The sequence below is a fragment of the Pelodiscus sinensis genome, chromosome 7 (genome assembly GCF_049634645.1).
Source record: "Pelodiscus sinensis isolate JC-2024 chromosome 7, ASM4963464v1, whole genome shotgun sequence".
In the NCBI taxonomy this organism is placed as follows: Eukaryota; Metazoa; Chordata; order Testudines; family Trionychidae; genus Pelodiscus; species Pelodiscus sinensis.
The window spans coordinates 43,586,775-43,608,368 of NC_134717.1; the positions used below are offsets into that span (position 1 = coordinate 43,586,775).

General features: G+C 44.2%; 1 protein-coding gene across 8 annotated transcripts in view; it reads right to left on the bottom strand.

The window, feature by feature from the left end:
- The window catches only part of WIPF1 (WAS/WASL interacting protein family member 1), a 91,549-nt gene that overhangs the window by 24,432 nt on the left and 45,523 nt on the right, over positions 1 to 21,594 (bottom strand). For 3 of the 8 annotated variants that reach the window (XM_075933667.1, XM_075933664.1, XM_075933666.1), the window contains one exon: positions 16,848 to 16,913. The exons of 4 other annotated variants lie outside the window; for them this stretch is intronic. The gene's annotated coding sequence lies outside the window, so the exon portion shown is untranslated. Of the gene's footprint in view, positions 1 to 16,847; positions 16,914 to 20,058; positions 20,113 to 21,594 lie in introns of those variants that run through there. One more of the 8 variants, XM_075933665.1, reaches the window with a different exon arrangement.

A 21,594-nucleotide genomic window follows, 5' to 3' on the forward strand; every position in this document is an offset into this window, starting at 1 on the left:
AGATGCAATGTGTAGGAATTCAGTTGTGCACCTCCTGCTGATGGACTTTATTCAGTACAACTTGCTCTGATGGCAGGCACTTGGGAAGTGCAGTAATGCCCAAGCAAAATGTTGATTGAATCCCATGACATTTTCTCCTGAGCCAGCACTTCAGGATAAGTCTTAGATGCTTGCGGGGATTTTGCTGTATGAAAATTACACTTTGAAAACACACCACTGGCTATTAGAACTTCTAAATTCCTACTTTAGAAAGGATGCAGTCCCCGAGGAGCCATTTAAACACTGATGTCTGCAAGTATAGTACTGCTACCTCTATAGCTTTATCAAGGGCTACAGGGAAACACAAGGCTCATGCTCATCCCTGAATAAAGACTCAATTTAGCTGCACTGACCTTGGATGAGCTCCAGGAAAGTACTGTGCCTCTTCCCAGAGCCCGATTTACTCTCCGGGACTGGAATGGGGCTGACAGAAAGTATGCCCTGGTCTACACTAAGGAGTTGTTATTTTGAAATAAGGGGGGTTATTTCAAAATAAGCAGAACGTCCACACTACCAAGCCCATTATTTCAAAATAACAGGCTGGTTAGTTCAAAATCTGTATTCCTACTTCCCTGGGGGAATAAGCTTATTTTGAAATACCTATTTCAGGAGTTATTATTTTGAAATAAGTTATTTCAAAATAATTTCCTACTGTACACGTGCCCTACGTTACTTCATTTCTTTTTGGGAGCACTTACTCCTTGTGGTGTGCCTGGCAAGCTACGCTGGCTGGCGAGTAGTATACACAGCCCCGGCTTCTCCCACCTGCCTCTTCACAGAGTGAGAAACCATCAGTCTGGCCTTGCAGTCTAGGCTGCCCTTACCTGGCCATGCAATGGAGGCCTTATTTCCATGTATGGCTGGGTAAAGGGCAGTCTAGCCCAAAGCATTTGGGGATGTGCAAGTGTGAAGACGACATATAAATGCAAATTATTATCATAACAAAAACCTAGGCTTCACAGTGCAACATATGTTAGAAAGAAAAGTCTCAACAGCATAGATTGTGATGGAACTGCTTGGCTGGCCTGTGTCAAATACACACCGTTAGGGTTCTGGTGTGGAGGGCCCTCTACTCTATTCGCCTTAGTTGAGCCTCACCATCTATGATGATACTTATAGCCATGCTAGCTGGGTATGTGGCATCTGTACTCTAGAAGTATGTCTACACTTACAGTGGCACATACTGTTTCAGCTGCTGAGGAGACTCCAATGGCCATTAGTAATATGTGCAACTATGGAGTTTTGACATCTCCAGTGCAGGCTGTAGCAACAACAGCAGCAGATACAAACAGAACTAGTTTCAGGCAGGTTAGGCTTCTAATTTCATGCTCAACCTCATATTCAGCTACTTTTAATAATTCTCTAACAACCTCTTTTGGTTAAGAGTTCTAAAACCTTATCTCAGTCGAAACATCTCCTAACAAATACAACAACCTCCCCTCACATCTTGACCTAAGTTAGCCATGTTGTACGTGAGTTATTAGAGCAGTGGTCTCCAACCTTTTCAACCACAAGATCACTTTTTCAATTTAAGTGAAATGTAAGATCTACCTTAAACACAAATACCTTTGCCCCACTTCCTTCTTGCCCCTTCGAGGACCTGCCCCAGCTCCACCCTTTCTCCGAGGCCTCACCCTGCTCACTCCATCCCCCTTCCTCACCTGTCCTGAGTAGGGTATTGGAGTGCAGACTCTGGTCTTGGGCCAAGGGCTTTTGAGTGTGGGAGGGGCTCCAGGCTTAGCCCAGGGTGGGAGATTGGGGTCCAGTAGGGTTTCAGGGTGCAAACTCTGGGAAGGAGTTTGGGGACAGGGGAACTCACATCTGGGCAGGAAGTTGGGTGTAGGAGGCGGCTCAGGGTTGGGACAAGGGTTCAGGAAGCAGGCTCTGGCTGGGCACCACTTATCAGAGACGGCTTCCAGGTGGTGGAGCAGTGGGGTTAAGGCAGGCCTACTCCTGCCCGGCCCTGCACCACTCCTGGAAGCAGCTGGCATGTACAGCAATGGCTCCATATGCTGCCCCTCATCTACAGTCACTGAGCCCACAGCTTCCACTGGCCACAGTTCCCCATTACAGATCAATAGGAGCTGCAGGCTGTCCGAGACAGAACATCAGAAATGGCTGCCTGTCGCAGGGAGCCATAGCCTGTAATACCTCTGAGGCTGGTATAGGGGGCTCTGTCTGTGAGGTGGAGTGTTTTCCATATAAGGGCGTGTAAATTAATAATCTTCCCCTGCTCGCTCCACCCATTGCAGGGAAAGATCAGCCAATGGGCTGACTTGTGCTCAGGCCTGCTACTCCACCCACTGCAGCAAAAACCATCCTATGGGGTGATAAGTTCACAGGCAATAAAACAGGCAGGCAGCCCCTCTTTCACGGGGGATTCACATCGAGTGAACGCCTGGTCTGATCACCCAGACGCCTTGCACCCCCCTCTCTCGAGTCTTACTGAGCGTACTCCGAGTTGGTCGACCCGAGTGGAGACAGTTTATGAGCATGTGACTGGTACTTGTGTTCCTGATGTCTCCAGAACTGGTATAACCCCTCCCCCCCCGTCATCATCCCTATCCTAATTGATTTTTTAGTTGTTGTCCTTATTGCTTGTCAAGTGACAGTGGTTAAAAAGTTACTAAGTTAGTTTATAAATAGTTGTGGTTTAGGGTTTTTACTGTTTCCTTGTATAAAGTTGTGTAAATAATCAGCACTATGAACAATACCAGTGTTAATTCAACTGTTCCTAACCCCTGGGCAGTTATTGGGAATTATTGTGATTTAGAAAAGCCTCAGGGAATTGTTTTGTGTTGTCTGGCAATCTGTTTAATTTTTGTTCTGATGATTGTCTGGCGCCATCAAAATAAAATCAGTTTGTGCTTTTTAAAACCCCCAGTTGTGGTCTTATCCTTTCCAGCATCCTTTCGAACCTCGTGTATTACGGGGACTGACACAGGAGTGGTGTCTGCAGGCAAGGACAGCATGTGAAGATCCCCTGCTCTGCCCTTCTCAGGGGCTGCAGGGACATGCCACCCACTTCCATGAGCAGCAATTACCACAGAGATAATGACTCCAGCCACCACAGGTTAGGCGTTTTAGAACTCATAAGAGATAAATGAAAATTATGAAATGCACAGACCAATCAAAACCCAAAAGTAACACTTTACAAGCAGTAAAATTAGTAAAAACAATCTGCCCATGTATGTGTTGGGTCAGGAGGTAAGAGTGAAGAACAGTGTGTTTGTGAGAATGACAGAGACACACACAGAGTGTCAGAGATTTGCATGGTCAAGCTTCCTCCATCCCCTTCTCTCTGTGTGTTTTTGTTGTCAGTTCAAACAAATAGGCATTAATAGCACAGGGCAGTGACATACTTATATAGAATACTTAAAAGTAAGGGGAATCAGAATAAAACTGTCCACCGGCCTCCTTGATGACAGCAATATTGCCCACTGAGGTTATTCAGAGGAACACAAATCTTATTTTCTTCCCCCATACTTATTTTTGAAGTCTCAAAAGAAGACTTGAATAAAACCAAATTCTACTTATTTCAGCTCTACCTCATGCTAGCGGAATTGCCAACCCTCCTGGAATCAGCATCAACCACCCAGTGACTGTTGAAATCAATCCTGGAGATTTTAATAGATTATTTTAAGAAACTGACATTATATCATCTTGGGAAAAAAATCTCCCAGAATAGCTTCAGTCATAGTTGGCAACCTTACATGATATATAGAATATGCTGATTAAAATCATATTCATGCTAGAAAAGGGAAGTTCAATTATCTGAGCTGTTTGTTAGTAACCATTTGGAGTCAAATCACCACTTCACAGTTCTGTAATATCTCAGAAATGACAAGGTTTAGGTGCATTAGGAAAAACTTGGTTAGAAATGGAGCTCTCTCAAGATGCTAGTGTGTTGCAAAGCAGAAAACTTATTTCCCTAGTTTTTTGTAAATTCATAAACAAATTGCAAATCCATGCTACAGAGAGGTGAGCAGAGAAGTTTACATAGGCCCCATGTAAGAATGTGCTTAACTTTAAACGTGTACTTTAGTCCCATTGATGTGCTTGTGTTTTCCGGAATCAAGATCATAAGGAATATTGCCTAAAGCAGGAGCAAACAAGATATGGTCTGCAGGCAAGATACAGCCCACCAACCCTTTGAATCCTGCCTGCGACATGCCTCGCTGGGACCCTCAGGCAGGGAGCAGCCCCCAAGCCACTCAAAGCCCCTGACTGTTCCATGTCTCTCCCACATCTCAGCTCTCCACCTCGGTCATCACCCAAGCCCTTTGCACCCCAGCTCACAGTTCCCTGCCAGACCCTGTACCCCCTCCTACACTCCTCTCTGCTGCACCCATACCCCCTTCCAGACTCTGCACTCCAATCTCCTGACCCAGGTCACAACCCCCTCCTTTACCCAAACTCCCCCTTCAGACTCCACACCCTCTCCTGAACACCAATCCCCTACCCTGAGCTCGCTTCTGTACCTCTGTCCCAGACCCTGTACCCCCTCCATTGAAAAATGTGACCCATGACCACTTACCAAAATATTGGCGAAGCCCCCAATCACAAATTATTATATAACCCTGGCCAAAAGTCTTCAACAAGGGCGGGAGGGGGCAGGGAGAGAAATGGCAAAAGAACACCATCAACTTGAAATCTAACTGGAGGAAGGGAAATGGAATTCAAAATAGTTTCAAGGTCTACTGCTGCCTCAGGACTCTGCCCACGTTTGTAGGTTTATATTCTCCTTTAAAACAAGTTTTTCCTCTCTGCTGCTGCTACTTGAGACACCAATGCAAATTAAAGGAGAAGCTGACTAACTTACTGAGTCTACAAACAGCACTGTCAAAGGCACACAAAGAAAGAAATTATCTTCAATCTTTGTAGTGACAGGAGTTACAGTACTAAGTGAAATAGTCCCAAAGAGAAGTAGATATTATCAATTGACAGTACCCCCGTAAGTGCTTAACATTTCTTTTTCAGACTTATCCATATTTTCAACTCTCATGCTCAAATAAAGTGGAACATAATCTATTCCTAATCTTAGCTTTCAAATTTTAAATATTGAATTTTAATATAACAAAAGAGCTAATTAAGACCTATGCAGTTGCCTTCAACTTCCTGTTAAAAAAAAAGTCAACAGGAAAATTAGTTCTTACAGCAAACCACAACCATCCTGTTTCTTAAGACAGCCTTTACACAGCTGCAGTTGCTTGCCCAGTTACTATGCCATAATACAGGGGAGGAAAAAAATGGTCTTGCTTTTTGCTTACAAGAAAAATCTTTTAACTGCTTCAGCTGAGTGAAATGGGAAATAATTTGTTTTCCTTATTTAAATGCTGTGGCAAAAGACTACCAAAGAATTTGGTTAAAAAACGGTGTATAACACCACCATTACAAATGCCCAGAGAAAGCATCTTTAGCAGAAGGAGAAATATACAATTCCTAAATAAAATGCATGCATGTAGGTAGCTCAAAGATAAATTAGTCCAATTACTTACTTACTGATCTATTCATGTTTCCTTGAAGACTGGTTGTTTATTTGTTACTTATTTCAACTATCCAGTTTTGCATAAAACTGTACTATTAAGTTACCCTTACTTTTTAATGGATCATTTTAGAATTTGTAAGCAGAAACTGGCTTCTTAAGAAATTCAAGGGGGTGGAAGTGAACCAAGACTGCAGGTAGGCCTGGAAGTTTAACAAATTCAAATTTCTAAGACCACTCCTTTCCCAAAACAGGCCTCTCCATTTTCCCAATCACACATTGTTTAGAAAAAAAGAAGGATGGGGGGGGAAGACGAACCACGCAGGAGGCAATGCCCTGCCTTCCTATCCTGCTTCTCCAGTGGCAAACGGTCCCCTTGGCTCTCTCCCATGTGTCTTCAGTGCCCCACAGGTAGAAGGCTAGAAGCTGTTTCTAAAGACTGGTTGAAGTGAGGCTTCTGGGACAGGTGGGAGAGAAAACAGGATGTGCAGGTTTGCTGCCAACAGCAGGGGAATGAGCTCAGGGAACTCCCAAGGGCGCGTGTTATGAAGCTATGCGAGCATGGGCTGAAATTCAACAATTCACCCAGACTTAGGCAGAGTGGGTTGGAAGCTTGAGGCAAGATTTTTGCACAGCTCTCATCACATTAGACTACTGTTTGGCTTGCGTGTGGTTTTGGTTTCTGCAGGCCGAGTAAACAAAGAGCAAGCAAACAATCTTTTTTAAAGGCTTAAATAAATAAATTTAACTCGGAGGCTGAAGTGAAAAAATACCATCCATTTTGAAGCCTCCAAAATGCTATTAGATCAATGCAGTCAGTAGGGTTGCAGTCATTTCAGACTTTGGTCCAGTGTACCCCTCCATTTCACTGAAAAGACAACCGTGCAATGCTCTAGTATGACCTACAATTCACAGTTCTTTTCCTGTACTTTAGCTAGGTGCTTTTATTTCACTTAGCAGCCATTAGAAATAGAGGATATGGCTTTTGTCAGATAAATTGGCAAAAAAAAAAAAAATCAGGGGTGTGTGTGGGTGTGTGTGTGTGTGTGTGTGTGTATGTAACATTTATCAAAATAGAGGGAGTTATGACATTCTTTTGGTGTTACTTTTTTCCTATCTGCAGCTCACACTGCAGTTTTATACCAAAAACCAATTGTCCATCCTTGTAATCCTGACTCATCACTGGCATAGGTACATTAACTTTTGTACACTATAGTCCAGGTTCTTTCCTTCCTTTATTGTGAGCAAATACCAACATGCTTGATCTATAACCGGTGTGGCCAACCTGCGCCTGAAAAAGAGTCACCATTTACCAATGTACATTGCCAAAGAGCTACAGTAATTTCTGAGCAGGTGAGGAGGTTAGTTAAACAGAAATTAAAAGGCACAGTGACTAGAGCCAAATCCCTGAAAGCTGCATGGAAACTTTTTAAAGACACCATAATAGAGGCCCAACTTAAATGTATACCCCAAATTAAAAAAACATAGCAAAAGACCTAAAAGAGAGTCACCGTGGCTTAACCACCATGTAAAAGAAGCAGTGAGGGACAAAAAGGTATCTTTTAAGAAGTGGAAGTCCAATCCTAGTGAGATAAATAGAAAGGAACATAAACACTGTCAAATCAAGTGTAAACATGTAATAAGAAAAGCAAAAAATGATTTTGAGGAACAGCTAGCCAAAAACTCAAGAAATAACAAAATGTTTTTTAAGAACATTAGAAGCAGGAAGCCTGCTAAAAAGCCTGTGGGTCCCCCTAGATGATCGAGCTATAAAAGGAGCAATCAAGGACAATAAAGCCATTGCGGAGAAACTAAATGATTTCTTTGCTTCAGTCTTCACGGCTGAGGACGTTGGGGAGATTCCTGAATCTGCACCGTCCTTTGTGGGTGATGAATCTGAGGAACTGTCCTGGATTGAAGTGTCATTAGAGGAGGTTTTGGAACAAATAGAAAAACTTAATGTTAACAAATCTCCGGGACCGGATGGCATTCATCCAAGGGTTCTAAAAGAACTTAAATGGGAAATTGCTGAGCTATTATCTGTGGTTTGTAATCTATCTTTTAAATCGGCTTCCGTACCTAATTACTGGAAGGTAGCCAACGTGACACCAATATTTAAAAAGGGCTCTAGAGGCGATCCTGGCAATTACAGACCGGTAAGTCTAACTTCAGTACCGGGCAAATTAGTCGAAACAATAGTAAAGAATAAAATTGTGAAGCATGTAGAAGAACATAATTTATTGGACAAAAATCAACATGGTTTCTGTAAAGGGAAATCCTGTCTTACTAATCTTTTAGAGTTCTTAGAAGGGATTAACAAACATGTGGACAAGGGGGATCCAGTAGATATAGTATGCTTTCTGAAAATCTAAGTCTTTGACAAGGTCCCTCACCAAAGGCTCTTGTGTAAATTACATGGCCATGGGATAAGAGGGAAGGTCCTTTCTTGGATTGAGAACTGGTTAAAAGACAGGAAACAAAGGGTAGGAATAAATGGTAAATTTTCAGATTGGAGAGGGGTAACTAGTGGTGTACTCCAAGGGTCAGTCCTGTGACCAATCCTTTTCAACTTATTCATAAATGATCTGGAGAAAGGGGTAAGCAGTGAGGTAGTAAAGTTTGCAGATGATACCAAACTGTTTAGGATAGTCAAGACAGAAGCAGAGTGTGAGGGACTCCAAGAAGATCTCACCAAACTGAGTGATTGGCAACAAAATGGCAAATGAAATTTAATGTGGATAAGTGTAAAGTAATGCACATCGGGAAAAATAACCCCAACTATACGTACAGTATGATGGGGGCTAAATTGGCTATGACAAATCAGGAAAGAGATCTTGGGGTTATCGTGGACAGTTCTCTGAAAACTTCTACACAGAGTGCAGCAGCGGTCAAAAAGGCAAATAGGATGCTAGGAATTATTAGGAAAGGGATAGAAAATAAGACCCAGAATATCTTACTGCCCCTGTATAAAACTATGGTACGCCCACATCTTGAATACTGTGTACAGATGTGGTCTCCTCACCTCAAAAAAGATATTTTGGCCTTGGAAAGGGTTCAGAAAAGGGCAACTAAAATGATTAGGGGTTTGGAACGGGTCCCATATGAGGAGAGGCTAAAGAGACTGGGACTTTTCAGTTTAGAAAAGAGGAGACTGAGGGGGGATATGATAGAGGTCTATAAAATCATGAGTTGTGTGGAGAGGGCTGATAAAGAAAAGTTATTTATTAGTTCCCATAATAGAAGAACTAGAGGACACCAAATGAAATTAATGGGTAGCAGGTTTAAAACTAATAAAAGGAAGTTCTTCTTCACACAGCGTGTTGTCAACCTGTGGAACTCCTTGCCAGAGGAGGCTGTGAAGGCTAGGACTATAATAGAGTTTAAAGAGAAGCTGGATAAATTCATGGAGGTTAGGTCCATAAAAGGCTATTAGCCAGGGGATAAAATGGTGTCCTTGGCCTCTGTTTGTCAGAGGCTGGAGAGGGATGGCAGGAGACAAATTGCTTGATCATTGTCTTCGGTCCACCCTCTCTGGGGCACCTGGTGCTGACCACTGTCGGTAGACAGGATACGGGGCTAGATGGACCTTTGGTCTGACCCAGTACAGCCGTTCTTATGTCTCCTCTCCCATCTCCAGCATCTTTTGCCCACCAGCAGCCCCACCAATCAATGCCTCTTTTTCCTTCCCTGTGCCTCCTGCCCATTGCACTCAACTGTTTCCTGGCACTCAGGAGGCTTTGTGGAGGAGGGAAGGAGTGAGTGGCAATACACTTGGAAGAGGAGGTGGAGCCAGGAACTAAGCACTGGAAAACTGGCACCTGTTGCTACAGCCCCAGAGTCACTGCCTGAGCAAGGAGCTGCATATTAACTTCAGAAGAACCACAGGTGGCTCCAGAGCCACAGGTTGGCCACCCCGATCTATAACGGTCTATCACGGTGAGCCTGTATGAAGAGGAATGCACTGTAATTAGTTTCAGTAGTTGTATTTTGTTTGGTAAACATATTGACTCTCCCCCAACATGCAATAGATTAAAGATGTGCAGTGTATGATTTGTGCAGGGTTGTAACAAGGGTGAGGTGAGTGAGGCACTTGCCTTGGGCGTAGGGTTGCCAGATGGTTTAACCAAAAATACTGAACCCCTTCCCCCCCCCAAAAAAGAAAACACACTGGGAAAAAAATTCTGTTGAGAAAAAAAAAGGGAGGGGGGAAGAGATCAAAGTTGTTGAGCCTATATATATATATATAAATAAAAATTAAAAAAAAAATCAGCATGACTCCTTTAAGAAGAGGCTTTTTTGCCGGTGGCCATTTTGGTTTTCTGTTTCAGCCACAAGACAAGCCCCTGCGGAACCACGTAAGTGGGAAGGGGGGCAGGGGCAACCCAGGCAGGGACTCCAGGGGGCCTGGTGGTGGAGTTGCTGAGTGTGTCGTAGGGTTGCCAGGTGTCCAGTATTTTTGCCTCCTTGCAGGGGAAAGGGGGGAAAAATATCAGAATACACCAGACATTTTAGGTGTCTGGTATTTGCTGAATTTTTTTTTTAAACCAGACAGGAGGCAAAAATAACGGACTGTCTGGGTCAATACTAGACACCTGGGAACCCTACTTGGGCGCATAGCTGAGGGGGCACAGAAAAGTCAGCTACTATGCTGTCTTCGCTCATGCCACGTCAGCACCTCTGTCCGCGCTGAAGACGGTCTTGCCTCAGGGGCCAAATTAACTAGTTACGACTCTGGATTTGTGCATGATCAGCAAGAAAGATTTCGCTTTTAACAAATAGGAAGTATACTCAATGGCTGACAATTAGCATTTATGTAGTTTGGACTTTCAACCTACCGATGCAGTGTTGTTGTAGCGGTGTTGGTCCCAGGATAGCAAAGAGAAAAAGGTGGCTGAGGCAATATCTTTTATTGAACTAACTCTGACCAGCTTTTATTGGACCAACTTACTAGCCCAGAGAGCTAGCAAACAAGAGCAACAAACAGGAAAGTACTGAAGCAGACAGAGACAGCTACACTTACGAAACAAACATTCTCTAAACATAGGCCAACAAACCAACAACTCTCCTGTCCTAAACCCCTCAAAAAACCAACCACCACCCTCTCAGCCACATACACAAACAAAACCCCACAAGAGTAAAAAGAATGCTGGCAGAGGCCCAGCAGTAGAGTTGGAGCTTTGCAAATTATTACACTGAATGCAACTGGTTTACAGTTGGTGTGTCTGTGTGTGTAAAACTGGTGTGTGACAGGCACTGGTACTGCATGAGCTAAAAGCCAGCTAGCAGTTAGCTAAGGCTGTGGAGTAGATTCATTCACTCTGTAAGTGGTCTTAGTACCACTAGCTGGGACAGTACACCACATCTGTGGGTTGTATGCGCATTTGGTGCAAGTTGTATACTCCGAGTTTGAGAAAAGACTGTGGAGACCAGAGGGGAACTAAAGGAGACAAAGGTACTGTGACAGAGCTCCTACTCTTGCACTTCATGGGTCCTGCGCTTTCAGGTGGATTGCTTGCCACAACAGCCCTCAATTTGGGGACCACACTTAGGGCATCAGCTTACTGTTTGTTGAGCTTCTTTCACCATAAGCCAGCATTAAGTATAGAGGGTAAGCCCAATTCTAAAGTATTTTCCCTGAGTGGAAATAGGTGTGGAAGGTACTGGGGGGGAACCGGGACTCACCATCTACTTCGGGATCCAGCCCATGGCCTTGCAATATTTATTTAAAAAAAAAAAAAAAAAAGTCTCTAAGACCAGCTGAGAGAGAGCTACAAAACCCCAGGGCTACTTCCTCACACCTTCCCCAGCACCTTCCTTATCCCAGGCTCTTCTTCCTAATAACCACCGGTGTTTGCTCCTCCTAGGGCAGTGGTCTCCAATCTTTTTACACCCAAGATCACTTTTTAAATATCAGGGCAAACCAAGATCTAGCCCAATGGTTCTCAAACTTTTTGGGCTTCGGAGCCCTTTACATGTTTAAAAATTTATGTGGAGCCCCAGCGGTCCACTGATTGTATGTGTTGTACCTATCGATGTTTCCATTTTGTCAACCTCGTGGAACCCCTGGAGATGTCTCGCGGAGCCCTGGGGCTCTGTGGAGCACAGTTTGAGAAACATCAATGTAGCCTCTCTCTTCCCCAACTTCCTTGAGGCCCCTGCTCTCCATTTCCCTCCTCTCCATCACTTGTGTCTCCAGCCCTTACTTACTCTCACTGGGTTGAGACAGGAGGTGCAGGCTCTGGGGTAGGAATGAGAGATTTGGGTGTGGGCAGGGGTGAGAGGTGCAAGATCTGGGAGGGAATTTGGGTGCAGGAGGAGGTGGAGAAGGGGATATATAAGGGCTCAGGGCATAGGGGTCTGATGGGCTCAGAGTTGGAGTCTGGGTGTGTGCGCGTGTGTAGGAGTGTTATAATGCTGAGGCCAGATGTGGGCTGGGCCCCAATGGGGAGCGTGCTGTCCAGGCTTCATTTTTAAATAAAATATTATGTCCAACACAAAACATTTCAGCATTGTCTTTATTTATGAAGGGCAGGGAACATGTTTTGGATCAGGGGCCACTGACCCACAGAAAAAAAAAATCTGTCGGGGACTACACAAGTGAGATGCAAAAAGCAACCCCTCCAAAACTGCCCAAGCCTCACTGATGTGGCTCCAACGGAGACACCTCACTCCCTTAGCAGCCCAACCCTATGGGGGGGGGGGGGGGTAATAGGACTGAGGTTCAGGCCAGATTAACTCTTCTGGAGTTCCAGGACAGGGCTGCCAGTGAGTGGGATAGGGATGGGGGTGCAGAATCTGGGTGGAAAGTCAGGTACAGGGACAAGCTGCGGATAGGTGTCTGGCCCGGAAGGAGGGGGCAGGAGCAGGATGCTGGTTGAGGGTCTGGCCTGGGGCCAGGGTGCTGGTGGGGGTCTGGCTAGGGGAGAGGTGGCAGGGGCAGCTCAGTTGGCACATGGGGGTCTCTAGGGATAAGGATCTCTGGTGCAGGATCTGCAGACAACACTGGAAGAAGCACACATATGGCTCCTTTAAAAAAAAAAAATCCAGCCACTTAGGATCCTGTGCCACCATCCTAACCTCCCCCCCCCCCCCCTTCCCTGAGCACAGGGAAGGAAGGGAAGCCAAGAAAGCAGACGCACTATTGTGGGCAGAGGTGGAACGCGCACTTTCTTGTTTTCCCTTCCTTCCCAATGAGAGAGATTTCCACACCTAACAGAGGACATGACCAGACTGAGGAGTCAATACAGGAAGTTTTGGTAAATGAAATAGTAGGAAGTTATCAGGACCAGATGGTCTTTACTCAAGAGTTCTGACAGATCTCAAATATGAAATGATAGAACTTCTAACTGTGGTATGCAACTCACCACTGAAATCTGCCTCTGTACCAGATGACTTGAGTGTAGTAAATGTAATACCAATTTTTAAATAACTCGCCAGAGGTGATCCTGGCAATTACAGACCAGTAAGCCTAACTTCAATGCTAGGCAAACTGGTTGAAACAACAATAAAGAACAAAAGTATAAGACATAAACATATGTTACAGAAGAGTCGACACAGCTTTTGTAAATGGAAATCACATCTTACCATACTATTACAGTTATCTGAGGCGGTCAATAAGCATGTGGATTAGAGTGATGCAGGTGATATGATGTAATTGGATTCTTCAGAAAGCCTTTGATAAGGTCATGCACCAAAGGTCCACTTGTGTACCTTCCCTCCTATCCCTTCCCTGTTTAGTTTCCCTGAAAACCTTTGGTGAAGTTTGGTGACTACTGGTGTAATCAGTAAGGGTATGTCTACACTACCACCCTAGTTCGAACTAGGGTGGTTAATGTAGGCAACCGGAGTTGCAAATGAAGCCCGGGATTTGAATTTCCCGGGCTTCATTTACATATTGCCAGGCACCGCCATTTTTAAATGTCCGCTAGTTTGGACTCCGTGCCCGCGGCTACACGTGGCATGAACTAGGTAGTTCGGATTAGGCTTCCTATTCCGAACTACCAGTACACCTCGTTCCTAATCCGAACAACCTAGTTCGTGCCGCATGTAGCCGCGGGCACGGAGTCCGAACTAGCGGACATTTAAAAATGACGGCGCCCGGCAATATGCAAATGAAGCCCGGGAAATTCAAATCCCGGGCTTCATTTGCAACTCTGGTTGCCTACATTAACCACCCAAGTTTGAACTAGGGTGGTAGTGTAGACATACCCCATCTGGTTAAAAAGGAGGATACAAAGGGTCGGAATAAATGGCCAGTTTTCACTGTGGAGAGAATAGTGGGGTTCCCCAAAATGCTATAGTGGGACCAATACTGTTCAATATATTAATAAATGATCTGAAAAAAGGGGTTCATAGTGAGGTGACAAAGTTTACAGATAACACCAAAGCAGACTGCAAAAAAATAAAAGGGCTCTCAAAACTTGAGACTGAGCAACAAAAACGCGGATGAAAGTCAAATATTTATAAATGCAAAATAATGAATTTTGAAAAACAATCACAAGTGTACATAAATAATGATGTGTCTAAATTAGCTGTTACCACTCAAAAAAAGATATTGGAGTCTTTGTAGCTAGTTCTCAATGTTCAGAAGCTGTCAAAAAAGTTAATAGTGTCAGAAACCATTAGGAAAGGGATAAAGGATGACAAAAAATATCAAAATGCCAATATATAAATCCATGATGTACCCACACCTTCCGTACTTTGTCCAGGATACCGCTCAAAATATTTTCCAGTTCCAGTGTAATAAAGACGATTCAGAGTATGAAATGGCTTCCAAATGAGGAGAAACTAAAAGCTTTCTGGATCAAGGTTGTTCAGCTTAGAAAAAGGATGACTAAATGGGTATGATAGAGGTCTATAAAATCATGAAAGTTGTGGAAAATGTGAATAAGGAAATGTTATTTACCTATTCATATAACATGAGAACCCAGGAACACCCAATGAAATTAATAAGCCACTGGTTTTAAATAAACAACTGAAAGTACATCTTCAAAATGCACAACCAACCTATAGAAGTCATTGACAGAGAATTAGTGAAGGCCCAAAGCATAAATAGGTTTAAAAAGAGAGAGAGAGAGAAAGAATGAATTAGATAAATTCAGGGAGGGTAGATCCATCAGTGGCTGTTAGCCCAGATTGTCAAAAAAAGCAATCCTATATTCTGGGTGTTCCTAAATCTTTAACTGACAGAAGCTGGGACTTCTGAATGACAGAGGATGGATCACATGATAAATTGCCCTGTTCTGTTCATTCTCTCTGAAGCATCTGGCAATGGCCACTGGGAGAAGACAAGATACTGGACTAGACAGACTATTGGTCTGACCCAGTTTTTAATGTTAACCTCTATTAGTGCAATAATAAATGTACCTACTGTAGTTGCAAAGAACAAAAGTGCTTGCAACACTAATGAGGAGTGAGACTGAGCACCACTTTACAAAAATCGAAGGATGAGGGTCTTAGGCTTTGACACTTTAGGACCATAGATCTTTTAAATGCAATGACATTATTTCTGGACAGTATTGCATATTGGTACTTGTATACATGAAAATTAAAAGGGCCAATATCTGAACACTAACTATGAATCCCTGTGCTGTAGGCAAGAGACACCACCACACACAAACACACACACACCCTCCCCTCTCTCTCTCAGAATCCACAACTAGAAACAGGTTCATCTCTACAACAGAGGTGCTAAAAGGAAATTTCCACAACTGGCAGGGGCAACAGTTGTGGTACATCATCACATACAAATCCAGTACATCATGCCAACTCCACAAATCAAGATCATAATAGAAATACCCCAGTGCTGTCTCTAGTATTGCTCAAAATGTTGCTAGCATCTTTCATCAGGGTTCAGAATGATAAGAAGCTACCATAATATAACTATGCTATTGAAGTAAACCTTAGAACAGCATTTCTCAAACTGGGATCCGTGGGCCCTGCTGATTAACTCGTCTCCCTCTGTCTTCTGCACACAAAGTCTGACAGCACAGCAGGGTTAAGGCCAGCTTCCTACTTGACCTGGGTCTGCAACACTCCCAGAAGTGGCTAGCACATCCCTGAGGCCCTTGGGGGCAGCGGGAGGAGGTTTCTGCATGTTGCCCCTACTCTACCTTGAGCACCAACTCCATAGCTCTCATTGGCTAGAAACTGCAACATGTGGGCAGCACACTGTGATCCCTTAGTCCTCCCACCTAGGAGCTGCTGCGAGAGGGATGTGCCAGTTGCTTTTGAGAGCTGCCAACTGGTGGGAGCCCCACCCCCTCCTACACCCAACCCCCCCACACCCAGAGTCCATACCGTCTCCTGCACCCTAACCCCCTGCCTCAGCCTGGTGACAGTGAGGGTAGGGAAAAGAAGCAATGGAGGGAGGAGGGATCAGTAAGTAGGAGGCAAGACCTCAGAGAAGGGGTCAGGACAAAGGCTGGGAGGGAGCCTGGAAGGTCCCTGAAACATTTAAATCAATATGGGGATCCTCAGTTTGCTGAAGTTTGAGAACTGCTGCCTTATGCGGGCCCCCCCCCCCCCCCCCCACCCAAACCCATTGAGGTTCATAATCATGACCATATAGTGTTATTAATAGCAGACTGACCATCCCAGAGGCATTCCATCACACACTGTATCTGTTCCTGCTGACTGACTTACTTACTGCCCGTTACGCCAATGGCGCATAGGGCAGCATCCCTCTAGGATGGACCGCCACCTTGTCGTGGCTGGAGGGCTTGCGTGTCTCGATGACCCCTAGAACTATGCTGGCTGGAGCTTTGTGCTCCTGGTAGGGTTTCCCATGCCAGACAGGTCAAATGGTAGAGACCAGACGAAGTGTGGTCCCTGGTCCTCCAGGTTGGGGGTTTGGCACAGGGCTAACCACCCTGTCCTAGGAAACATTTGGGGTTACGGAAACAGCAACAAAGAAATGTTCCTGCTGAGACTAGGACTAAAAACTCTCTTAAATCCAAAAACATCCACTCTATAAAGTTCTCTAGAAGAGACTCAAGGTGCAGCATTCTATTTTTTCATCCACTTTCAAGGCATCTACTACAGCAGCGGTTCTCAAACTTTTTGGGCTCCGGAGCCCTTTACACGTGTAAAAATTTATGCGGAGCCCCAGCGGTCCACTGATTGTATGTGTTGTACCCATCGATGTTTCCAGTTTGTCAACCTCGAGGAGCCCCTGGAGATGTCTCGTGGAGCCCTGGGGCTCCGCAGAGCAGTTTGAGAAACATTGTACTACAGTCACTAGGGAGGTGATGCAACTAAAAACTGCAGTAAACCTCACATATGTTAAACACCAAGGACTAATGCAGGGAGGCTGTGATCTTACCAAATGCGCATGACTGTTGTGCTAATTAAGTCCACCAGCTATTCGTTAGACCTACATCATCCATTTCTAATAATAGAATAAAACCAGTTATGATATGCAGCATGTCATAACAAAATAAATCAATCTCATTTAAAAAGCTTAGGGTAGAAGCAGGACTTCTCTCTTATACATCACACTCTACAAAAGCAAGCTGCAAAGGAATTAAGTAGAAATGGACCTTCTGGCACCCTAGATATGCAAACTTTGGCAAGTTCAGATTCTAACTTTATAGTTCAAGCTTGTCTGAGAAATAAGTTATTTTTAAACAAATGTCTTATTCTGCTAAATGTAAAAGGATGACTAGTTATGTGGGATGGCCAAAGTGAACAACTGGATTGTAAGTCTGTACAAAAGATTGTTGTGTGCATCTAGGCAGCCATTTTAAGTCCTTTTCAAGGCTTCTCTCCTAACATGACACATTAAGTCAGAAATGGGCATACAGAAAGCTAGCTGTGGTTAATCATTTCCTGCATGATTAATTTCCAAACAGAGAAAGAGGAAGGAACAAACAACAAACTGTAGAAAAAAAATTATGGCACCCGAAGGGGGGAAAAACTGAAGTTACCAGACAAAAGTGTTGACCATTCATCTCTAGACTTTCTTTATTCTGTGAAAAGGAGTCTGATCTCCAACACAGATCTTATTTAGGACTATTAACATTCCAACTGTTTTTGCTAAGGACAGAGAAAGGAAAACAAAAAGTACTGCATTTGAGGAAACTGGGTAAGATGAGTCACAGCTTCAATAATGTAACTACCTTCAGGCAGACCAAGCTTAAGAGTTACAACATCACAGTTAAAAAAATAAAACCTGAAACTAGAGTTGGTTAGAAAAATGGGCTTTCCTCACCCATCGATGTCAATGCACATGAAAAAAAAATCTAAATTTTTAATGGAGAACTGATTTTTTTTCAGAGAAATTCAAATTCAGACATGCTGCTGCAGTGCCTAATGAAAGCTGTAGCTCAACTGAGGAAAAAGGATTGCGAGGCATCTGACCAGGGACACTGGTCGGTCTATATCCCCCTCACTATGCATCAGGGTTCCATTAAAAGACTGCACCCTAGAAGATGCAGTTTGGCCAGCGATCCTGGCTCACAGAAGAGAATGGGGGCACAGCTTCCATGAGACACGAGGGCAGCATATTCCAATTGGAATATTTCAGTCTTCAGGCAAAAGAAAAATTGGTTTGGGGGCAAATTATAAAATAATTGTCTATGGAAATCATGGTAGCTCAGTAAAGGGAAACGGATAGGTTACCCTCAATAACTAGTTATTATACTCCTGGGGGAATTCTACATTACTGCACACACAGGCTGTGTCTACACTGCACCCCTTTTCCGGAAAAGGGATGCAGATTAGACACTTCGGAATTGCAAATCCGCGGGGGATTTAAATATCCCCCGCGGCATTTGCATTTACATGGCTGCCGCTTTTTTCCCGGCTTGGGGATAAGCCGGAGAAAAGCGCCAATCTAGACGTGATTCTCCGGAAAATAAGCCCTTTTCCGGAGGATTTCTTATTCCTACTTTCAAGTATTCCTTATTGAAGTACTGAAGTATTGAAAGTAGGAATAAGAAATCCTCCGGAAAAGGGCTTATTTTCCGGAGAATCGCGTCTAGACTGGCGCTTTTCTCCGGCTTATCCCCAAGCCGGAAAAAAGCGACAGCCATGTAAATGCAAATGCCGCGGGGGATATTTAAATCCCCCGCGGATTTGCAATTCCGAAGTGTCTAATCTGCATCCCTTTTCCGGAAAAGGGGTGCAGTGTAGACACAGCCACATAGGCTACGTCTAGACTACATCCCTTATTTCATAGTGGGATAAGGGATCTTTCGGAAAAGGCTTTATTTTCCGCAAGATCAGCGTCTAGACTGGTGCTTTTTTCCGACAAAGCTCCGTGCGGAAAAAAAGCGGCAGCCATTTTTATGCTAATGAAGCGGGGGAGATTTAAATCCCCGCTTCATCAGCAATTACGATACGTCTAATTTACATCCCTTTTACGAAAAAGGGACATAGTCTAGACGTAGCCATAGACTTCATGCCCACTCCAAGATTTCTTTGGGGAAGCCACAAGAGCAGTCCTGTGATTCTCCCCAATAGTATATTTATAGGTCCCCAGGGCAGCCTGCTGAGAAATAAATCACTGTGGAACAGGGGGCTAGAGGTCAGACCCACCCTCAGATTTCTCCCAGGCTGCTGGAAGCTTTGCCAAATCCTCCCTCAAATCCTGCATCTGTCACTCCTCAGATGCACAGGGAGGGAGTCATTGTATAGTGAGTTGCACTGTCAGCTGCCCAATCCCCATGCATCCAGACTCCCTCATACCTAGGCCCTCCCACCAAGCCTCACTGCCCCACACCCAGAATCCCCCCCTGCTGAGTCCAATTACCTCCACGTGGATACCCCCGCAGTCTCACATTGCCATTGCACACAGGCCCCCTCAACAAGCCTGGGTTTTTTTTTTTTTGGTTTGGGGTTTTTTGCGTTGAACTCTCCCCAGTGCCTGGATCCTCCACGGAGCCACCCAGACCTCTCTGAACCTACACACCAAGCCCCACACTTGGATCCTGCTAGCCTGAGCCTGCCTGACTGCACCCAGAATCGCGGGGAAAGGCCCTGGGGCATTTAGGGTTGCCAGGTGCCCGGACAGTCCGGTATTTGTGGCTTCTGTCTGGTAAAAAAAACCAAAAAAACACCAAAATACCGGACGTGTAAAATGTCCAGTATTTTCTGTTTTTCTCGGATGGAAGGCCGCTTGGGACATTCTTCCCCTGCCACATCTGGTGGGGGCGGGAGGAGCGGGGTAATTTAAAGGCACAGTGACTCTTTTTTGGTGCATTTTTTTCCCCCCCTCAACCAATTTTTTTCCTGCCATGTTCGGTATTTTTTGTGAAACTATCTGGCAACCTTAGACATTTCTGGGGCAAGCCCGGTCCTTGCACTGTGTCAGAGTTGGATGCAGTCTCACCACTGTGTCTATGTTTCAGAGGTGGGAGGGAGTCGCAGTGTCATCTCCCATCTTACGGCAGTCAGTGGCCTGTGCTCCCCAATGCCATGCTGAAAGCTCCACATTTATTTGATAAATAAATTGTGTGGAATTTTAAAATATTGTGCGCAGAATACTCAGGCCCAGAATGCCCTCGGGATTAATATAATCAAAGTGTATGTACCTTTAAAAGCAAGGCCTGTGGCATACCAAACTTCTACTCCAGAAGAACACAGGAGCAGTAAAGGCTGTAACAGCAAAATGCTGGAAAAGAGAGCAGAGGTGAAAATACCAGTAACCTGCACTACAGGAAAAGCCGAGGAAGGAACAGGAGATGTAGACATCTGCCTTTAACAAGGCCTTGTAAAAAACAGGCTAACTTCAGAAAAGGGAAGTTACCATGAACACAAAGAACCCAAGAAAATTCCAGGAGAAGACAACTCCAGAAAGGGGAAGTTCATTTCTTATGAGATTTTTGGGGTTTATTTGAAAGCAGAGGCGAGTCCCAAGGAGAGGTACTATTGTCTGGCTGGAAACCTACCTGCTCCCAAACAAGCCACATCCTGTGTAAAACCCCAGTAGGGTTGCCAGATGGTTTCAACAAAAATACTGGACACACTTGATATTACATCACAATCTACATTACATCTTATTTAGAAAATACCGGACATTTATATTTTCTCAATTTGTTTCCAGAACAGACAGCTCAAATACTGGACTGTCCGGCTCAAAACTGTACACCTGGCAACCCTAAACCCCAGTATCACTAAAAGGCTAAGGAAGCAGTCTCAGCCAATGAAGTAGGAGTGGGGGCAACACTCATATTGAGCATCTCCTTCCATTTCTAGCAGCTCAAACTCAGAGCTCCCCTGCTCTCATTCCTCTGCAGGGGATTAAACAAAGGCCTCTTCACTTAAGACCTCAAAACAGGGCTTAATGTGATTTAAATAGCACACTGGTTTTGTGTAGCCCTTTTGCACAGGAGTGAACTTCACCCTTATAAAACAGACTAATTTAGTAATGATAAGGATAACCAGTTTCACACAAAACTGGAAATTTTATAGGTGTCCAGAAGCAGGAAGTAGGAAAACAGACTACTAGAGATCTTTAACAGCAGCGCATGGGGAAGTCTTCAGAAATATGCGAATGTAAAACCAGTGTCAGGTAAGTGTTTTTCCAGACCCAGTCAGACTGCAGAGACATACTTCATTTCTTTCAGACTCACAGCTTAAATTTTAAACATGACAACACTTTAATCTATATTTTCATTCTTTCCCTATTGCAAACAGCAGCATGAACTGAGACACATAGAAACTGCAGGTATTTAATGGCTCATAGACAAAGCACACAACAGGACAAAGTTCAATCTTCTTTTCTTGAGAAAAATGCAAGGGTGGGTATAATATGTCCACTTTCTTATTAGTGCAGAAAGGTAAGTTTGAGATCTGTTCAAATAGCTTAGGCATGAAAATGAGTCCAAACTCACTGTTCTCATAGGTTTATCCTCTAAAACATAAAAACACACACCAAAAACAACCAACCCTAAACCAACAATACAACAACAAAAGTTCGGCTCACATTGGCCCCTACATGTTGTTTATCCTGTGGCTCCTCTCAGAAAAGAAATGAGCCTGGAAAGATGATCTATCTGAGGGAGCCAGCAGAACCAGTGAACTCTTTGGCTATGTTTAGACTACATCTCTCTTTCGAAAGAGGGATG